Source organism: Toxorhynchites rutilus, chromosome 3 (assembly GCF_029784135.1).
Source record: "Toxorhynchites rutilus septentrionalis strain SRP chromosome 3, ASM2978413v1, whole genome shotgun sequence".
Lineage (NCBI taxonomy): Eukaryota > Metazoa > Arthropoda > Insecta > Diptera > Culicidae > Toxorhynchites > Toxorhynchites rutilus.
The window spans coordinates 315,448,811-315,467,755 of NC_073746.1; the positions used below are offsets into that span (position 1 = coordinate 315,448,811).

At 39.4% G+C, this 18,945-nt stretch overlaps 1 protein-coding gene and 1 long non-coding RNA gene across 13 annotated transcripts in view; both read left to right on the top strand.

The window, feature by feature from the left end:
• Positions 1-174: 174 nt before the first annotated feature.
• On the top strand, positions 175-1,308 carry LOC129773589 (uncharacterized). The gene is made up of 2 exons (XR_008742691.1): positions 175-678; positions 750-1,308. It is a non-coding gene; the product is annotated as an uncharacterized LOC129773589 (long non-coding RNA).
• A 1,645-nt stretch (positions 1,309-2,953) lies between these two features.
• Positions 2,954-18,945, top strand: part of LOC129773587 (myotubularin-related protein 4) — a 113,350-nt gene continuing 97,358 nt past the window's right edge. For 5 of the 12 annotated variants that reach the window (XR_008742687.1, XR_008742688.1, XR_008742689.1 and 2 more), the window contains exons 1-2: positions 2,957-3,159; positions 16,238-16,970. The gene's annotated coding sequence lies outside the window, so the exon portion shown is untranslated. Of the gene's footprint in view, positions 3,192-16,237; positions 16,971-18,945 lie in introns of all 12 variants that reach the window. The other 7 variants (XM_055777217.1, XM_055777216.1, XM_055777220.1 and 4 more) reach the window with 5 other exon arrangements.

Below are 18,945 nucleotides of genomic sequence, written 5' to 3' on the forward strand. Positions count from 1 at the left end.
AATAGTATTGTGCCGACGTCTGGTGGAGACATCAGTTTGGGAAAGCAAATCATTCTCTATAAGATTATCAGACCTTTTAAGTTTCAAGTTGTTTAAATTTTGAATGAGAACTTTTACTTCATGTTATTTGATTACTTAGAACCTCTTAGAACCCGTGAACTGATTATCATTTAATCATTTTTGTATAATTTTCTTCATATTTTCACTGAAACTCATAATTGTAATACAAAATCATCATCAAATATAATTATTGATCAGGGGGTTTTCTCCACTTGCAAAAGAACGTGTTACTCCATTACGAAAATAACATATTTTATAAGAAGAAGTTAATTTTCATTCATAACTTTTATTTTCAAACATGTGTTTATTGCACCTGAAAATCTATTATCACTATCATTTCCCAAAAGCAGAGCAAGAAGTTCCATGCCATCAACGCGGATTGACAGTTGTTTGTCATGTCTGTTAGTATTAGTACAATTCAGGCAGTTTTTCGTCCCATGTATTAGTATGTGTGTGCTATTGTCGTTTGTTTGTTGTTTTTGAAATTCAGAATTTGAAAGTGATATGGATGGATTTACATTTACTCCTTTATTTCGCTACTGTGGAAAAAGTTTAGTGATGCAGGTTTCTGCTCAAAGCAAAGCAATGGTGAGCGATTTTATCGAGCTGAATGTGAAGGTCAGTTTTTGTTAATTTGAACACACCAAAAATAGCACTCTAGTAATATTCTTATTGGGCATTCCACACAGTTCGACCTGACCCGGAAAGCGATCGATGACAAGGCTCGGCTCGAGGAGCTCAAGACCAAACTGTCTATCATGTGACCGGTGATCAAGATGTTCTCCTGCCCGATGCAGAAGCATCCGCTCTGTCAGAGCGAAATCATCCAGCTGGCATATCTGATTCGGTCATTTTTCGCCTAGGATCCGCGTATTGATAACTATGTGTTGATGCGAAATACGCTCGAGAAGCCGTCCCTGCCCCGGGAGTACGCGCTCGAGGAATCTGCGGAAGCAGTGATGAAATAGTTTCTGAAGGAAAATTATGTTGTTCTAATCGTAAAGATTCATACTGCAATGGTGGAATAAAAAGACACTCTAGAATAGATGGATTATCTCGTAGGCTAATTCTAAGAAAATCACAGGAAGTGAATAAATAATTGAGTAGTGCCCTTAGCTTACGAAATGTTTTTTATTGGTTCATTCAAATTCTATTGGAAATATGTGGCAACAGAGTGTATGGATTGAATAATACTGTTTGTGTAAGTTTGGAAATAAAACAATTTATATATATGGATATGGATAAATACACCGCAACTGGACTTTTAAATTTATTTGTCATTGAATTGTATTTTGAAATGGGGCGAGAAGATTCACACCTTCGACCGCTGGATCGCACCTATCGGTAATAATACCGTCCTGATGCAGGATGCGCGTAATTTTCGCAAGATCTGCCGTGTTCCTGGTGTGCCACATTTTAACACGGCGTATATACTCTCCAAAGGAACGCAAATTTGAGAAGACTCGTAATTGCTCCAGCAGCTGTGGTTTCAAGGTTTTCCGTATACAAACGGCTGCATGTAGCAGGAGTATTTGCAGCAATGTTTACCTGTCAATCCACTATATAAATAAATGCACGTATGTGTATGTGAGAGATGCACGGTTTTGTGTAGCGCGAGGTCTTTTTCACATTGTTATCCGGTTATCCGTCCAAACCCAGCGGCGCTTTTTGAAACCGGTCCGGCTGAAACCGGATAATGTGTAATCGCCCTTAACCCTTCTCTTCGTTGGCCGAGGCATTTAGATTGAATTTAATACTTTTCCGTTTACTGTTCTTGAAAGCATAGGCAGCCGTGGCAGTGTTCCGAGCTCTGCAATACAATTTTCTTACCCAATGTTAAAGTTGCTAAAACTTACATTATAGACCCATTAAACGTAAAAATAATAATTGTATTGATATCAACACAATTTTATTCTATTGATTTTCATGACATGGGACGCTATGACTCCGGAATAACATTTTATTGAGTGGTTTTTATAGCTGTTTCGATGATGTTGTTTGGCATCAGTGTCGAAAAAATAACGATGCTTCCACCAATACAAACAAAACCATTGCAGAAGATTGAAAAACGAAAATTTAACTTTCAGAGCACTTGCTCGAGTTTTCCGACGTTCTTCACTATACGGTGCGAAAGCAGATGAAAATTTAATATCTTGTGAGTAATCGATTAGAGTTTGGTTGATATTACTTGATGGGAAGTGTGCGAAAACGATCATTTTCTTCACACTGTTTCGCAAAATTATTGATTTTCGGGCGAGTGGTGAGGGAGGGAGATGAAAGAAATGAGCGCCATTGTGGCAGCCATTTGTGGCTAGCTTCCACCTTCACCTTAAGACGTGAAATATTCAGGTGTATCACGGCAAGCGTGGGAGGGATGTTGATCGAGGCTGCGTTATATGTTATGTGTTACAAATATGACATGCTCACCTCCTGAAATATTCTAAGTTAACTACATAACCCTCTACGAGCTTATTCACCTGTGTTTAAAACAGTGACTCATTACAATTATTGCAAGGTCACAGACGTGATTACGTCAAAACATTTCTGAAAAAGACAACAAGAACAAAACTTGAATTTCTTATCGGAATCACAACTTTGATGAATGAATGGATAAACTGTGAATTTCCCGTTGTGCCACTATTTCAGTTTCCAATAAGATTCCCACAAACAAGCTTCCTTTGTTTTCCTCGTTTTCATAGCAATCTTGCCATATTGCGTTGGCAATCGTGCTTTGTTTTCGTTTTTATTTGTTGACCGTGCACGTGTGTTAGTGGGCAGTGGTTTCCACAACCACACCTGTCCGTGTTTTGTGCAATTCATTGGAAGTTCTACTACTCTGTTTTGCCTACTGTGTTCCGTTGGGCTGTGTTTGTGTTGGGCTGACGCATTTATTGTGTACAGTGTACGAGACGACGAGTGGTGAGCAGCAGCAGCCAACACTTTGTGTATTTTCTAGTTGACTGTTGGTTTCGTCGCGTTTGAAAATTCTGCGGATATAGTGCAAAAGTTGTGCGTTTGTAAGCAAATCGTGTGTGAATTTGTTCGGAAGCTTGTGGAGTGCGTTTTTCGTGTGTTTTCCATCGATTTCCGATGCTAGAAGTAGGTGAAAATTACGTTTGGAAAAAGTGCAAGTCTCTGTCCCCCATTTGCTCACTTCCATCTTTAATTCAATGATGGCTACGATGACGACGGGTTGCTCGATGATTTTTTTTCCTCTGGAGGTTTCACCGTTTCGATCTCAGTAGCACTGGGTTGTGTTTGGATAAATTCATGCATATTTTGAAGGAAAAATCTGCATCGTGAAGATCTTTGTTCGAAGATGTGCAAAATCACTGTGTACCAAAGAAAATGGAGAGGGCTGCTCAGCGAAAATCAAATCGAAATTACTAGTGCGTAAAGAACATCATAGCGCCAGCATGCCACCTCAGCCGTAGTGAAAAAATGCAGACAATACTCTGCGCTTCGGAAAACTCGCAGATTACTCGCCAAGGCAAGAAAAGAAAACAAGTAAATAGAAGAACAATACATGAAAAATTGCCTTCACGAGAGAAAAGAACCGAAGCTCTGAAAATGAAGAATTCAATAAACATTCGACCTTATAATGCACACCGTATCGCATTGAAGGTACGAACGTACAAAGCACCACACATACCAACGCATCCCGCGTGTGACGGAGATTTGAATTCAAAGTCGCGTGACTTGTCGGCCGTTTTCTCTTGTGTTTGTGCGTGGGTACACGAGGTCGGTTGTTCGAAAAATTGAAAGAACCACCCGAGGAGGATTGCAAGGCTCGCGGAGTAATAGCGGTAGTAATTATGAAATTTAACGTTCATGTTCGGAAGAAACTTTGTTTCTTTTATATTTATAATTGTTTCCAAATTCAAAAAACAGAAAGTGGGTTATATCTATGGTATAACCGCAAGGGTGACGTAGGACTATCGTTGATTTAGAGATCATTTGTTTGAAGTTGAATCTGAATTCATTCTGAATGAATGAATATTTGGAGAACTTCGAAAACGAGAGCGTTACGTTGGAGCCACAAGGTTTTATGCATCCAATATTGGATACGGAAATATCCTACTGATGGGGAAGAATAATCTTCAGAAGCTATCCTGTTAATTGCGATTGATTGAAAAATCACAAAACCAAATGTATTTGGTCACAGTGTTTCTTGGATAGAAAACATTAAAATAAACTCTTTCACATGAATGTAATTTTAAATTCCCAGAGGAACTGGCAGATTATTTTCAGTAACGATTAGATATTTCCACATTTTCCTCGATACTGGAAGCCCACCAGTGGTTAATGCTAACTCGATAACCATCTGTTAATAGCACTTGATTGAAACATATTTGGTCACAGTGTTACATGGATAGAAAACATTCAATTAAACTCTTTCACATGAATATATTTTGAAAATTCCCAGAGGAACTGGCAGATTATTTTCAGTAACGATTAGTTATTTCCACATTTTCCTCGATACTGGAAGCCCACCAGTGGTTAATGCCAACTCGATAACCACCTGTTAATAGCACTTGATTGAAACATATTTGGTCACAGTGTAACATGGATAGAAAACATTCAATTAAACTCTTTCACATGAATATATTTTGAAAATTCCCAGAGGAACTGGCAGATTATTTTCCAGCAATGATTAGATCTTTCCGGAACTTTCCTAATGCTGAATGGCATCCTAACGGACAGAGTTCTGCGCGTGTATGTGTCGATCCTTCGCCGTCCACCTCCTCCAGCACGTTAGGCAACGATGTTGTCTTGTCGATGTCCTCACGAAAAATGAATGTGTCTCACCACCAGAATATCGCTTAAGTATGCTTTTTGTGTGTGATTGAATCGAGAGAAGGTGTGGTTTACGATGGCAATTTGGAAGGCAAACTAGAGGGGAATGAACTCTCTGAGCTCGGAACTTTCGGCGACTGAGCAATAATCGATTGCGGGCGCATACAATATTGGATACGGAAATATCCTACTGATGGGGAAGAATAATCTTCTGAAGCTATCCTGTTAATTGCGATTGATTGAAAAACCACAAAACCAAATGTATTTGGTCACAGTGTTACATGGATAGAAAACATTCAATTAAACTCTTTCACATGAATATATTTTGAAAATTCCCAAAGGAACTGGCAGATTATTTTCAGTAACGATTAGATATTTCCACATTTTCCTCGATACTGGAAGCCCACCAGTGGTTAATGCCAACTCGATAACCACCTGTTAATAGCACTTGATTGAAACATATTTGGTCACAGTGTAACATGGATAGAAAACTTCAATTAAACTCTTTCACATGAATATATTTTGAAAATTCCCAAAGGAACTGCCAGATTATTTTCCAGCAATGATTAGATCTTTCCGGAACTTTCTCGATGCTGAATGGCATCCTAACGGAAAGAGTTCTGCGCGTGTATGTGTCGATCCTTCGCCGTCCACCTCCTCCAGCACGTTAGGCAACGATGTTGTCTTGTCGATGTCCTCACGAAAAATGAATGTGTCTCACCACCAGAATATCGCTTAAGTATGCTTTTTGTGTGTGATTGAATCGAGAGAAGGTGTGGTTTACGATGGCAATTTGGAAGGCAAACTAGAGGGGAATGAACTCTCTGAGCTTGGAACTTTCGGCGACTGAGCAATAATCGATTGCGGGCGCATACAATATTGGATACGGAAATATCCTACTGATGGGGAAGAATAATCTTCTGAAGCTATCCTGTTAATTGCGATTGATTGAAAAACCACAAAACCAAATGTATTTGGTCACAGTGTTACATGGATAGAAAACATTCAATTAAACTCTTTCACATGAATATATTTTGAAAATTCCCAAAGGAACTGGCAGATTATTTTCAGTAACGATTAGATATTTCCATATTTTCCTCGATACTGGAAGCCCACCAGTGGTTAATGCCAACTCGATAACCACCTGTTAATAGCACTTGATTGAAACATATTTGGTCACAGTGTTACATGGATAGAAAACATTCAATTAAACTCTTTCACATGAATATATTTTGAAAATTCCCAAAGGAACTGGCAGATTATTTTCAGTAACGATTAGATATTTCCACATTTTCCTCGATACTGGAAGCCCACCAGTGGTTAATGCCAACTCGATAACCACCTGTTAATAGCCGCGCGTGTATGTGTGTGTAGCGATGTCTTCCCAGGGAACCGTTTGTGGCATCACTCTCCTCCTGATAGATTCCCTTCTGGCCTAGGGTGCACAAACAGGCTCTTGGTGACACCGTTCATCCGCGCTTTCATGATAAATAAAGAGCTTCACCGCAACAGCGACAACATGCTCCAATCGCTGTTCAATTAGAACTGAGTGGATTTCCGAGCGCCGCTCGCTTATATACCGATTGGTGATTTCAATAGCCTGTTTTGAAAGCAATTTTAAGACTATTGAAACAAGTTTTTGGATCAAAAAGTAACAAGTATATAACGCGTAGACATTTTATCTTTCGAATGAAGTGTTTATCATACCGTTTCGTTCAGTTGTTTAGGAGCTATTAACGCTCAAAATCTCGGTCTCCGGCGTAACGCTTTCGTTTTCGAAACTTTGATTTTACACCCCGGTATAGAAATGAAAGACGTAGTCCTACGTCAAAATGTCCTCATCTAAACCCATCATACAATGTTTCACCCTGGTGTGGTATGAAGGTCCTCGAAATGCTAGATAAGCAAAAATATCTATTTTATGAAACTTATACAGTAGAATCTCAATTATCCGCGAAATTGTCTGGCAAGGTCACGTCGGATGGAAAAAAAATCGCAGATAACGCAACAGACGAATCTCATGCAAACTCGATTGGTCATTGGCATTGGTGTAAAGACATCGGTCGTTTAACCCTCCTGTACTCGCGCGCAGAATTATAACCCGCATACTCGTGCACGGTGTCACAGGCCGAAAGTTGAACTTCTTTGTAATATTGCTATTGTGTACTTTTTAGGCATTATTGGTTTTTATTTTGAAAAAGAAGGTATGCTTGAAATGAATACACCCCAGAAAATATAATATCCCTAACTCAATCCAGTTTTATTAGGCCTCCTCTAAACAGAGCAATTTTTGATACTTCAACACAAATAACGAAATTCGACTTTTTCCCTGTTATTAACTAAAAGTAAATCTGAGCCTGTAAAAATAAACGGATTAATAAAAAAAACTAAAAGTAAGCAACTGAATATAATTCGTGAAAGTAAAAAGGTTTTTTTAATAACATAAAAACGTATTAATCGACTGAGGTTTCATTGGTGTAACAATGAGAACATACCATAATTTAAACTGACCAGACGTCCCGCGTTACGCGGGACAGTCCCGCATTTCAACAAAATGTCCCGCGTAAGATTCCGTCCCGCGAAACGTCCCGCATTTGGCAAAAGAAACGAAAATGTCCCGCGATATCAATATATTTCAATATCACAATTTGATCATGTTGATTTTCCTCAATGGATGAACCTCAAAAAAAAACTTTTATTTGGCAGACTGTTCAAGAGCGCTTCTAATGCATCCAAAGAATCATACCTTTAGCTGGTTTTATCGCACCGACATTGGGCTTTTTGTTTAGAGAGTGTTAACTGGAAGCGACAGCAACAAAATTGGAAAATGATTTTTTTTTATAAATGTCCCCTATTGATCCGCAGGGTCCAACGTGAGTCAGACGAAATATTCATCTTCGGTCCCCTAGCTCGGTCAGGGTTTAACGTTTTAAATGAACCGGAAGAACTAGTGTATACTCGACAGGAAGAGGCAGAGTTGTTTGATGAAATATCGTAAATGATGCGCTGGGCGGTCTTACGAAAGTTGGCCGGAAACTGAAACATGGCCGATGAAAAGATGTATATCGGCGTGTTATTTCACCTTTTCGTGGCTTTGGCGGTCGTCTGTCTCCCTATTTTGGCCATTCGCCCAAAAGTTTTCTATCGGGCGCAGCTGGGGAATGTTGGGAAGGTTGGTGGTCTTCGCGACAATGTTTATCTTCAGCCGATCCATCCTCCACTGATCTTTTGGCATAATGGGCTGATCCCAGGTTTGGCAAAAAGACCACATCACCTTCCCAACTCCGGCAAGCACTTCGTACTATATATCTCCTCGTTCACCATATGACTTGAAAGAAGAGCGGCTTGGACATTCCCTTACGTCTGTCAGAGAAGGACCTTCTTCGAGAACTTGATGTGAATGATATATTCGACGTCATCGCTTACCTGGGGAACGTAAAGTACCCGGTCCCCTGCCATTCGTTGAATTCTAGCATCAAGTACGTCTCGTCTTTCATTATGAGTACGAAAAGAAGTTTTTCACTTCTTTCACCGGAAAGAAGTTTTTCACCAGCGGACACAAAGTGCCTCAGGATGTCCAACTCTTTCGCTGTGGGATGGAGCTTGCAGTATGGAAAAATCATCAAGTTGCTTGACAGTGCTGCTGCAGCGAATCAACAGACTTGAATCATTTTTGTTGTAGACTAAATAAACGTAAGATTTAAAGAAAATTTGTTCCCATAAATTATCTTTCTTCGCCATCCGAAGGATTTTCGAAAGTCCATTTTTTTAATGCATACGTTAACACTAAAATCGATGAAAAATGAATTGGAATTTACGAGCATTCCATTCGGTAATTTGAAGAACATTGTAGAATTTGAATCGTGCTTGCCAGGCGTAAATGCTCTGAACGAGTGATTTTCGGGCGTAAACAAAATCTAAACCACCGAAAAATCACTGAGTGCCGATATTCAGAATGAAATAATACTGATCAGTTTAGACTCGCTAAAATATGGTTTATGTACACATAACGTATATACATAACGTTTTGTTTTTTGTGTCCCGCGTTAAACCTCTGACCATCTGGTCACTTTACCAGACCTTTTACACTAATTGCATGTACATATCTTCTACATTTCATGCAGTTGTAACGTGTTTTTCGGGTCTTTTGACGTAGGACCATGTATTTCATGTCTGTACTGGGGTGTAAGTTCAATGTTTCAAACACGGGAGTGTAACACTTGGGTTGCGATGTTTTGACCGTTAAAACCTCTTTGCCAGCTGAACGAAGTGGTATGATGGAATCACTTCATTCGGAGAATAAAATGTCCATGAGTTATATGCTTGTTAATTATTTACCCGAAAACTTGCTATTCTTTCCCAATCCCGTTTCTTTTCTGTCGCCGAGCTGAACAGTCTAGCGAAATATCGATGATGATTTGATACATATTGCGTAAAAATTGTGTCATTGGCTATGGATTCAGTAGCGGAGGATACGAAATGTTTGATATGGGGTAGAGAGTATTTCACCATATCAAAGAAACCGCATTGTTTGGTGAAAGCGGTAGCTCTATTATCGAATTTTCTCAAATGCCGCAATCGATCGATGATTCCGATTGTCGAGGAGTTGGGTATTATTATCGTTATTAATTATTCCTTTTTTTTCGCTCCTTTGAGCGTTAATTATTATTTCTCGTCTAAATGAAGTGATATGATAATCACTTCATTAGAAAGATAACATGTCTAAGAGCTATATGTTTCTTGATTACTGACCCGAAAACTTGTTTCAATATCTTGAAAATTAGTTTGGAAACCGGCTATGGAAATCACACAAAGCTGTATAAAAACGTGTGCCGGCTCGGGCTAAAGTCCATTAAAAAATAAAAACAGAACTTAACGGAAATTCACTCAGTTATGATTCTTAGTGGTTGTAGAATGTTCTCGCTCACAGCCAAAATACTGTGTCCTCCTTGACCAATCCCGTTTCTATCTTGCTACCGGTCTGAACGGAACCTCTAGCAAAAAAAACGTATCGAGAATAAATGTGAACAAAGCGGCTATTCTATTGAGACTGCGAATTTCACCATTGACGATAGATAACGCGGACAATACAGAATGTTTCATCACGGGTTGGGGTAGAAAATATTTTACAATGTCAAAGAAAATGCCTTGTTTTATGCAAACCATAGTGCCAATATTAAATGTTCACGAGTTATCTGGCATTCAAATGTTCATTCACTTCTAGTCTTGAAAAAGATCAATTCGGGAAACTCAACTAAGTACTCGGCCTTGAGAAAGGTTATTCGGAAGACTCGATGCTGTCTGGTCACTTGCTAGATGAAGTGAAAGAAAAAAGAAAGAGTGAAAGAAAGTGAAGAGCTCGGGTATTTTAGTTATTGTTTAAGGTATATTTGAAGAAGTGTTTTTCGTTTTTTAAGTGTACGAATAATGATTATTACGCTGTTAACAGCTGGTTGCGTAGATGCTGTCTGAAAATTGGTACCTTGCTGGTGGTATCGGTTCTGAAGCAACGGGGTGTCGTAGAATATTTTGAAACATTAGGACAATATCTAAAGCGTTACATAGGGGTTTTTAAAAATTCGTAAAATTGCCGAAATGGCGGCCATTTTTGTTAAAAATGAGTTATTTTTTATAAAGAATCGCTGTTTAGAAGCTCATAAAAAATCGAAAAAATGAGATATCGAAAAACGGCTATGTAACGCTTTAGATAATCCATTTTTAAAGACTGGTAAAAAATATCAGCCAAATCGGTCGCGTAGATCCTAAGATATTGATACCACCAGTTGAAAAAAACACGGTATCGAGAGAAACGCGTTCCAAAATTCGTACAGTAATACTATTGTAACCCGAGACGGTCGGGTATGAATGAATGGGGGAGTTGCTAGTGAACGGCTTAAGCGCCACTCCCGAAGGAGGCCGTTCACCACTGTTTCGGCGCCCAGCTGAGACTCTGCCAAAGGGCAGGTTTTTTCCTTTGAACCCCCAAACAAAGAAAAGTTTCAGGTTCGACCGTCCCAAGCACTTTGGGAAACGAACTGCTTGCTGTGGCAATTGTTGCTAGCAACAATCGACCTCAGATCGACAAAATAGATCCCACTTTTGCCTGCGTTATCATCACAGGTAATAATACCAACGGTCTCCGTATTCCCTTCTCGCTTGGGTAACCGGAACCAGCAAAATCATCAACCTAAAAAAACCAACGGGGAAAGCAAGGCTCGCTACTCGAGTTCCCTTCACAAATGTCGTGTGTCGGAATAGCGCAGCCGTTAAACAGAATATATATGTTTCCACCCACGTGGATCGTTAGCATACTTGGCATCATCGAACAAATCAAGCACCTGTTACCTGTGTATTGACCACTATGAGCACGACAATTATCGCTTTTCCTGCTTCCTTCCTAGTGAGCAACTACTTGAGCCACCACTTTTAATTTTCTATTTGGGGGAAAAACTTTTGAGTAAGTAATGCCTGAAGCTGGCTTGCAAAAAAAATTACTATAACTAACCTACACTTTCACACCGAGGCTCTTGGCGATGTCCGCCGGGTCCAGCCTCTTCCACGATCCAGGATAAAGTGACCGAGAAGAATTTCAAAAATCCTCAGATCACCCAGGCGCGAAATAAGTTTTGTCTCCGTTATGTAATTGCCACAAAAGTGCGCAAGTACATAACATTTCTAAGAGTCGATTATCGCGGGCAACAATTGCCTCAATCATTAAGGCCATCCACCTTTAATCCCAAGTTCCTGATCTTGTCGGACCCTCCGTCCAAACCATATTTGGGCACAAAGCACCTGCTCTTTTGCAGAGTTTCAAACCCGAAACAGGAACAGCTCTTTCACTCCCCCTTTGAGTGAGGATGCAGCTCAACGTTCCCACAAAAGACATGTTCCAAAACAAAGAAGAAAATACTGAGTGCCGCGTCGCTAGAATGGAATGATTTCTGTCATCCCAGTTCTATCGACGTCTAAGCACTCAGTGGAACCCTACAAATGCCTCTTGTGGAAAGTTGCCCAAAAGAAGCAGTTCCGAAGCTTTGCAGAATCAAGGGGCCGGCATATCTGAATTTGTGTACCATGCTACACTATATCCCTTGAGACGAGGTCATACTTTTGGCTGTTACTGTCCAACGAATCAAATATCGAAAGGGGCATGAGCATCCCAAAAATGTGAAAAAAACAAAAATTCGATTTTTTCGATTTTCCAGACCAGGATCCCCCCTTAAGTTGTTTTTATTTCAAATTTCACTAGCTGTACCCTTTACCAGTTGTGGCCCATTGTTTTTGTATGGTAGAGAAATGGGTAGCATAACTAAGCACATGCTTCATATGAGTTTTATTTTGAAATACTTGTGTATATATGTTTTGTTTTTGTTTTTCCATTATTAGCGAATATATAAGGGCTATCTGGTTTGCTAACACGGAAACACGCAATGTACAGTTGACCAGGTGAGGAACAATTCGCATTTGAATATAAACTACACAACTTCAAAAATTGATCTTGAGCTTTACTAATTGTGATTCACAATCGCCAATCGAATAAAAATAAATTGATTTAAAAACATTTTCAAAAACATTTTTAGTTCACGATTCTCTAAACACTTGCAAAAAAATATGTTGATATCACATAGACGCCAGTAATAATCCAATCAACTTGATTAATTTGCTTCCATTTGATTCATATGGAAATCCAGTAGAACATTTTACTACAGATGCACTGTTTTGCATTGTATTATGGCAGAGTTACAGTGTTACTCAAAATTTTAGTGGAAAACATTCTTTGCCCACTCCGGAATATGATCGATCACTGCTAATGACGATTCATCTTCACTCTGGATTTCCGATTCACCTTTAGTCGGTAGCGCAATTCAAAACCTTTTCCGCCATAGTTCGGAGAATTTTCAGAGGGTATTAAAAGCGTATTAAGATATTTTATTATTTTTCAAATCTTTATAGACCATTCTGCATTGAGTGTCTAGATGACTTCCAAAGTGCTCGCGGGGAAGAGTTACATCAGACCACTCACGATTCATTGATTCCCAACTATGAAATCGAGCTCAAATCTCAACTATGAATGTTGGACATTTCTCGAGACCAATTTTTGCATTAAATTGATCCCAATTCAAAAGTACGTTACATAGAACAATTTAATTGAATTCATTTGAAAGATGAAAAAATTCTCCATAATATTCTGTTGTAGAACATTTTAAATAGTGAAAGATAACAATAGGAATGACATTGTGGTGTCGAGGAAGCAATTGTAGAAGGGTCGGAGAGCTTTAATTTTGTTGATAGAAACAATAAAGTTTATCATGTATTTTTGGGGAAAAAACAATAAAACCCTTAAAGAACGAAAAATTTTAAGTATATTTTCACTTCTAAAAGGCACTTCAATCAATCAATTCAAATGTTTTACAACTGCAATCTATGCGAAATTTTCTGAAAAATAAAATAGAATACTGGGTTAATTGATTCAAGTTTGACGACTAATTGTGCATGAATCATTTCACGCAAATGAAATATTAATTCCTAGAAATTGACGGGATTCCAATACTTTGAAATATTCTAACTTTTCGAGAAAAGTAATGCGAAAAAATGATTTTACATGAAATTCTGCATGAAAAACTATACAGATATTATTATCCTAAGACTAATTGTTCTCGAGAGCTCTATACAAGTTCTATAGAAAATTGTATTTGATAAAAAAAATCTAATTAAGGAAATAACATGTTGATATTATGCTAGTTGAGATATAACGGGTGTTAAATAAAAAATGAGAATTTTTTCAATACCTTTCAGTAACTTAAATAAAGAGCGTAAAATTTTCTTTTTCCAAGAAAATTGCTCTTTGGGCTTTCTAGAAACAGTAGGCGTGTTTGGTTTTGCTAGTTTGAATTTAGTCAAAGCAAAGATGGCGTCGAAACAGCACGTGCTCCGCGAACGCATTGTACGGTTCTACGAAACGCATTTCCAGCAAGGAAAAAAGTTCACGGTGGCACATTTTAAGGAAGAAAATGTACCTGTCAGTACGGTATATCGTATCCTGGGTTCCCTGAACGTAGAGCGGAAGGTCGGAAGTGGTCGTCCGGTGACGATAATGACGAAGCAGAGGAAGACATCGTTAAAGAAGCTGTTTGACAACAAGGACGCAACCAGCCTGGGTGACGCCGGTCGGAAATATGGCTGCTCCCACGTATTGATCCATTGGACCCTCAAGATGGAAGGAATCGTCTGCAGGAAGAAGACGAGGTCACCGGAGTACACGGAGGAGCAGATTGAGACGGTTAAATCACAGTGTCGGTGGATGACCAAAAAATGCCGCGGGACGTCTTTCGTTCTGGACGACGAAAGCTATTTTCCGCTGTCCGAAACGCATATTCCAGGAAATGATAATTACTACTCCAGCGACAAGTCATCCACAACGCCTGAAGTGAAATACAAGTTCAAGCACAAGTTTGAAAAAAAGGTTATGTTGTACATCGCCATTTCTGACCGGGGCATTTCAAAGCCTTGGTTTAGGCCGAGCGGTCTGGCAATCAACCAACAAATCTATCAAGAAGAGTGCCTCGATAAAATCCTGCTGCCGTTCTTGAACGAGCATCACGCGGATGGGAAGTACGTCTTCTGGCCGGACAAGGCGTCTTCCCATTACGCCAAGTAGACGCTGGCGTATCTTGAGGAGAAAAAGATACCGTTCGTGCCGAAATATCGTAACCCAACAAACTTGCCCCAGTACCGCCCAATAGAGGATTTCTTTGGCTCACTCAGTGCCCTAGTGTATGAAAACAATTGGAGGGCCAAGGACACGAAGCATCTGACTACAAGAATCCGGAATTGTATACGGAAAATGAACGTAAGTGCCGTACAACGTTCTTATGAGAGCATCGCGACAAAGTTGCGTCGAACAGCAGACCACGGCCCTTACTCAAACATTCACTGACAGTTTTATGACGAAAATACATTATGTTATTAATAAAAAATACTGAAATCGATGAAATTTTTTTTTATATATGTGATTGAAAAAATTCTCATTTAACTCAATTCTCCATTAAACTTATGTAACTGAGCCTGTAAAAATAAATGTCTATCTATAGCCGCAACTATTAAAAGTATTGGATCATACAAAATATTTCGGTCGCTCACAGTTTACGTGAGTTTTTTCTAGAATATGGATTTCAGTGAAGAAGTTCAATGATATATGAAGCACTCTCAGGCAGCTCAATTCGTTTATTGATATATACGGAATACTCAAGTTGGGCGGAAAGTTTTAAAATTCTTAAATATGGAACAGTTTTTATTTAATTTAGAATGTATCGGTGATTATATTTGAAAAAATATTCATTTTTCATTTTTTTTCGTGTTCACGTGGACATTGTCTATACCCCCTGCCCCCTCTCCGTGGACAAGCGTGGACATTTTCATACCCCCTCCCCACCCTAAAATTGTCCACATGGTATGTGGACAGCCCCTAATACCACTTAACTAGACAACTAACTAATGTGTAGATGTTTCCTAAATGATTTCTCAAGTTTTCGTGATTGTCACACATAAAAAATGATAACAGGCCAGGCGGGCCTACCAAAAGAGTCTGGTGGGCCGCAGGTTACGTATATCTGACCTAACCGGAACAAGAGTTTTGAAGATGAGATCGTATCTACTATGCGCTCCGTAAGATTCAAAATCTTTGGTTCAGTACTTGCGTAGTGAAAAATTGGAGTGATACGAAAAATGTACAACACAATCTCGCTGAACCTCATATTCTACATCACGGTGTGCTAGTAAACCAAATTTTGACAACATAAACACGAACGCGTGTGATCAAAATTCGTCGACATTCGAAGGCTACAGTGGCAACGACAAAGGGACGACGACGACGCGTCACATCGCGACACACGAGCGACTAACAATGTCACAGACGAATTGCATCGAAAGCCAAAACTGCACGCTCTGTTGTGCGCCCGTATGAGACGACTCGAGCACCAGCTGCCATCAGTGTAGGTTTGAGAAGTGACGGCTACGTGGGTGGGTGTATGTGTGCGTACTTCAATTGCTGCTGCGTTGTTTTTACTCATTGAAAACGCATTCATTAGATGGGTGGGTGGTAAATAGTGCAAAACGAAGGGATGACATGACGGTGCAACAACGGTAAAAAGCTGTCTTGAGTTTCCGGGAAAAATCACACTTTGAGAAGATGTTCGTCTGCATTCACAACTTTCAGTGCTGCTGCTGCTGCTGAGATTCGAGAATCGTGGAACCTCACGAACAGACGGAATATCTGGGTCACCGAGCTCTCGGTGTGTCTGAAACGGCCGAAGTGCAATAGTTAATTTTCCCTTTTCGTTATATATTCATTTTCATTTTCTCATTCTCCCATCCCCGCTAGTGTTGTTGAGTTGAGTTGTGTATGTGCTTGATGTGCCCAGCGACAACGTCGACAAGAGGAAATGATTACACAATATCGGTGGTGGTATCTTGGTGGAATTTGTGCAGCTGATGCATTCAGATGAAAGAACCCCAATTCCAGTCATGAAACGAATCAAGTGATAGAAGAAGTGCATACGTAAACGTAATCAACATAGCTGAAAATAGTAATCCTTTTGTGAAAGAAGAACAGTGTGAGAAGCCCCTGGTATAAATATCGATTTCGGTTCTGAGAGGCAAGGAAATTTGAATTGTTCCCAAAGTGTGTCCGTGCGCCAGCAGTAGTGTTTTTTTTCTCGGTGTGTGCTATAAATGTGTGTGGGAGTAGTGAAGAGGAGTACTATTTGTGCCGCGCTTGAAAGACGCGAAGGAAATTTCCAAGATTGGTGACAACGAGTAGTTCGCAGCTCTCTTTCTTGCAACTGGAAAATTCCCGGTTTTGTTAGTGTGTTGGGAGAAAGGTCAGTGAAGGAAGTCAAAGTGCATCGTCACGATATTTTCGGGGTGAAGAAAACATAAAACAGGATCTCCTCGTACTTCCACCGGGGAACACAATGTGTGAATCGCAACCGTAGAAAGGTTATTCAAGAAAGTAATAGTCGTCCGTCAAACCAAACAGCAACTGCTCCAGAGTGGTGTAGTGTTGCAGTTTATCAGGAAGAGCTCGCGAACACACGAAACAAAACATCTCAAAGGTGAGTGATCGATCGACATTAATTTGTTGAAAGCTAATACACACCATTATTTAAAGTTCAATACCTACCACCTGGGGTGCGATGTTGCTTTCACCGGCGAGCCGACTTTGGCAGGTTGTTGTTGATTCCTAGAAGCGAATGTTCGTTTGCTATCGCAATTTAGAAAGGGTCTACTACAGAGGTTCACCTTCTTGTTCACTAATGCAATCAGTTGTGTTTACCTTTCCACTGTCAGAGGTTCGAAGTTCCCTGTTTAGGTTAGTTGAGAACGTAGAAAGTTTAGCAGCAGAGTTGCATAATCTGTGCACAGCTGATTCTCGTGCCGGCGGAGGCGGAATTGCGCCTTGCACAAGAATGTTAGTTCGCGTGCTTTGTGGATTACCTAAGTATTTGTTACGTTCAACGCGAGTTCAGGGATTGCCTTTGTCTGCGCTATTAGACGAAAATTCGATGTTGAATTGCATGCCGCAGAACTTGCTCCCAACTCTTGAGCCTCCAAATACCATCCCTCGATTACAGTCATCGTCGAAGGTCATTCTGTAAGAAAATTGATCACTTTATCTAACTGTGAGTGTTGCCTATCGGTAGATACATAGGGCCCTACTCCAGAAAACGAGACGAGCAATTCGTCTCGTCCCGTCTCGGCTTCAGTCACTGTCGAGACGAGCAAAATTTCCTATTCCAGTACACGAGTTTCAATGGAATGTTTTATTAGGTAGACTAGTAGAGCTCTTCAATTTTTAACGGATATGAATATCAATATTTACATTTGGTTGTGACTAAGGTGTGTATATTGGTTGTGATCAAGGTGTATATATATATGTGTATAGAGGTGTGTGTATATATATTTCAAACAATACCATTAAAATGGTGAACAACTGTCAAATTAAAAATAAGGAACTTTTGCTCAACAGTATGATTTTAAATCCAAAAGCTGAACCAAAGATGTAAAGCCCAGACTGTGTCACTTGAACTGTAAAATATGTATTCAAATAGCAAAACATCTGAATAAAAATGCATTTAAGTTGTAAAAAAAAAAAGTGTGTATATATATATGTACACCAGCATCATCGTCACTTTAATATGAAGGGGAATACGGTTTCTAGAGCAGGGGTTGTTTGTTTTGTTATTGCCTGATACTTGATGTCCAGACCAAAAAATATGGTATTTGCTCGAATCATTTTATTGAAGAGAGCTATGAGGAACTGAGTGTGAAGATTGGAGCTAAACAGCGCAGATAATTTCTGGAAAATAGTATGGCAGGAAACTCAAATTATAAAATGATATTCATAATGCATTTCACTTTTAGCATTACCAATCGGACCTATGAACCAGGATAATACTATATTTTATATTTTCGAGAATTCATTGTTGGAGGCAGCGGTAATAACACAATACTGAGTGGTACACCTAGCAAAAGCATGTGCAACAATAACAACACGAGCAGTAGCAACAATGAAGAAATCCTATAAAACAGCTCATCCTATATAAAACAAAAAAGTAGATCGCTTACCTGTTTCTGTGTAAAGTAAAAATTGGCCATCACAAAGTTTTAGCGAATTGTCAATGCGCAAGAAGCATGAAAAACCAACAAATATTGACTACAGAGTGCACTGACGACACCTTGCGTGACCATAAAGGGATATAGAGTATGACGAGTATTATGGTTTCTTGATACCCAAACTGTTCGATGTTTATTTTTGAAACTTTTTCTTACTGTTTAATATGTACAAAACACTCTATGTAGGCATTATATTAGGCTGTCAAAATGTCCTGCGGTATTTTTTTTAAATTTTCATTTGTTCATAAAATTAGTTACAATAATCTGTTTCAAGTCAAATATGCGCCGTTTTGTTCGATGACTTGTTCCGAACGAGATGCCAACTTCATAATACCCCTGTTATAGAAGCTCGCTTCCTTATTGGCAAAAAAACTCGGATAGAAAATTTTCACAGGCCTCTTTTGTGGCTAACTT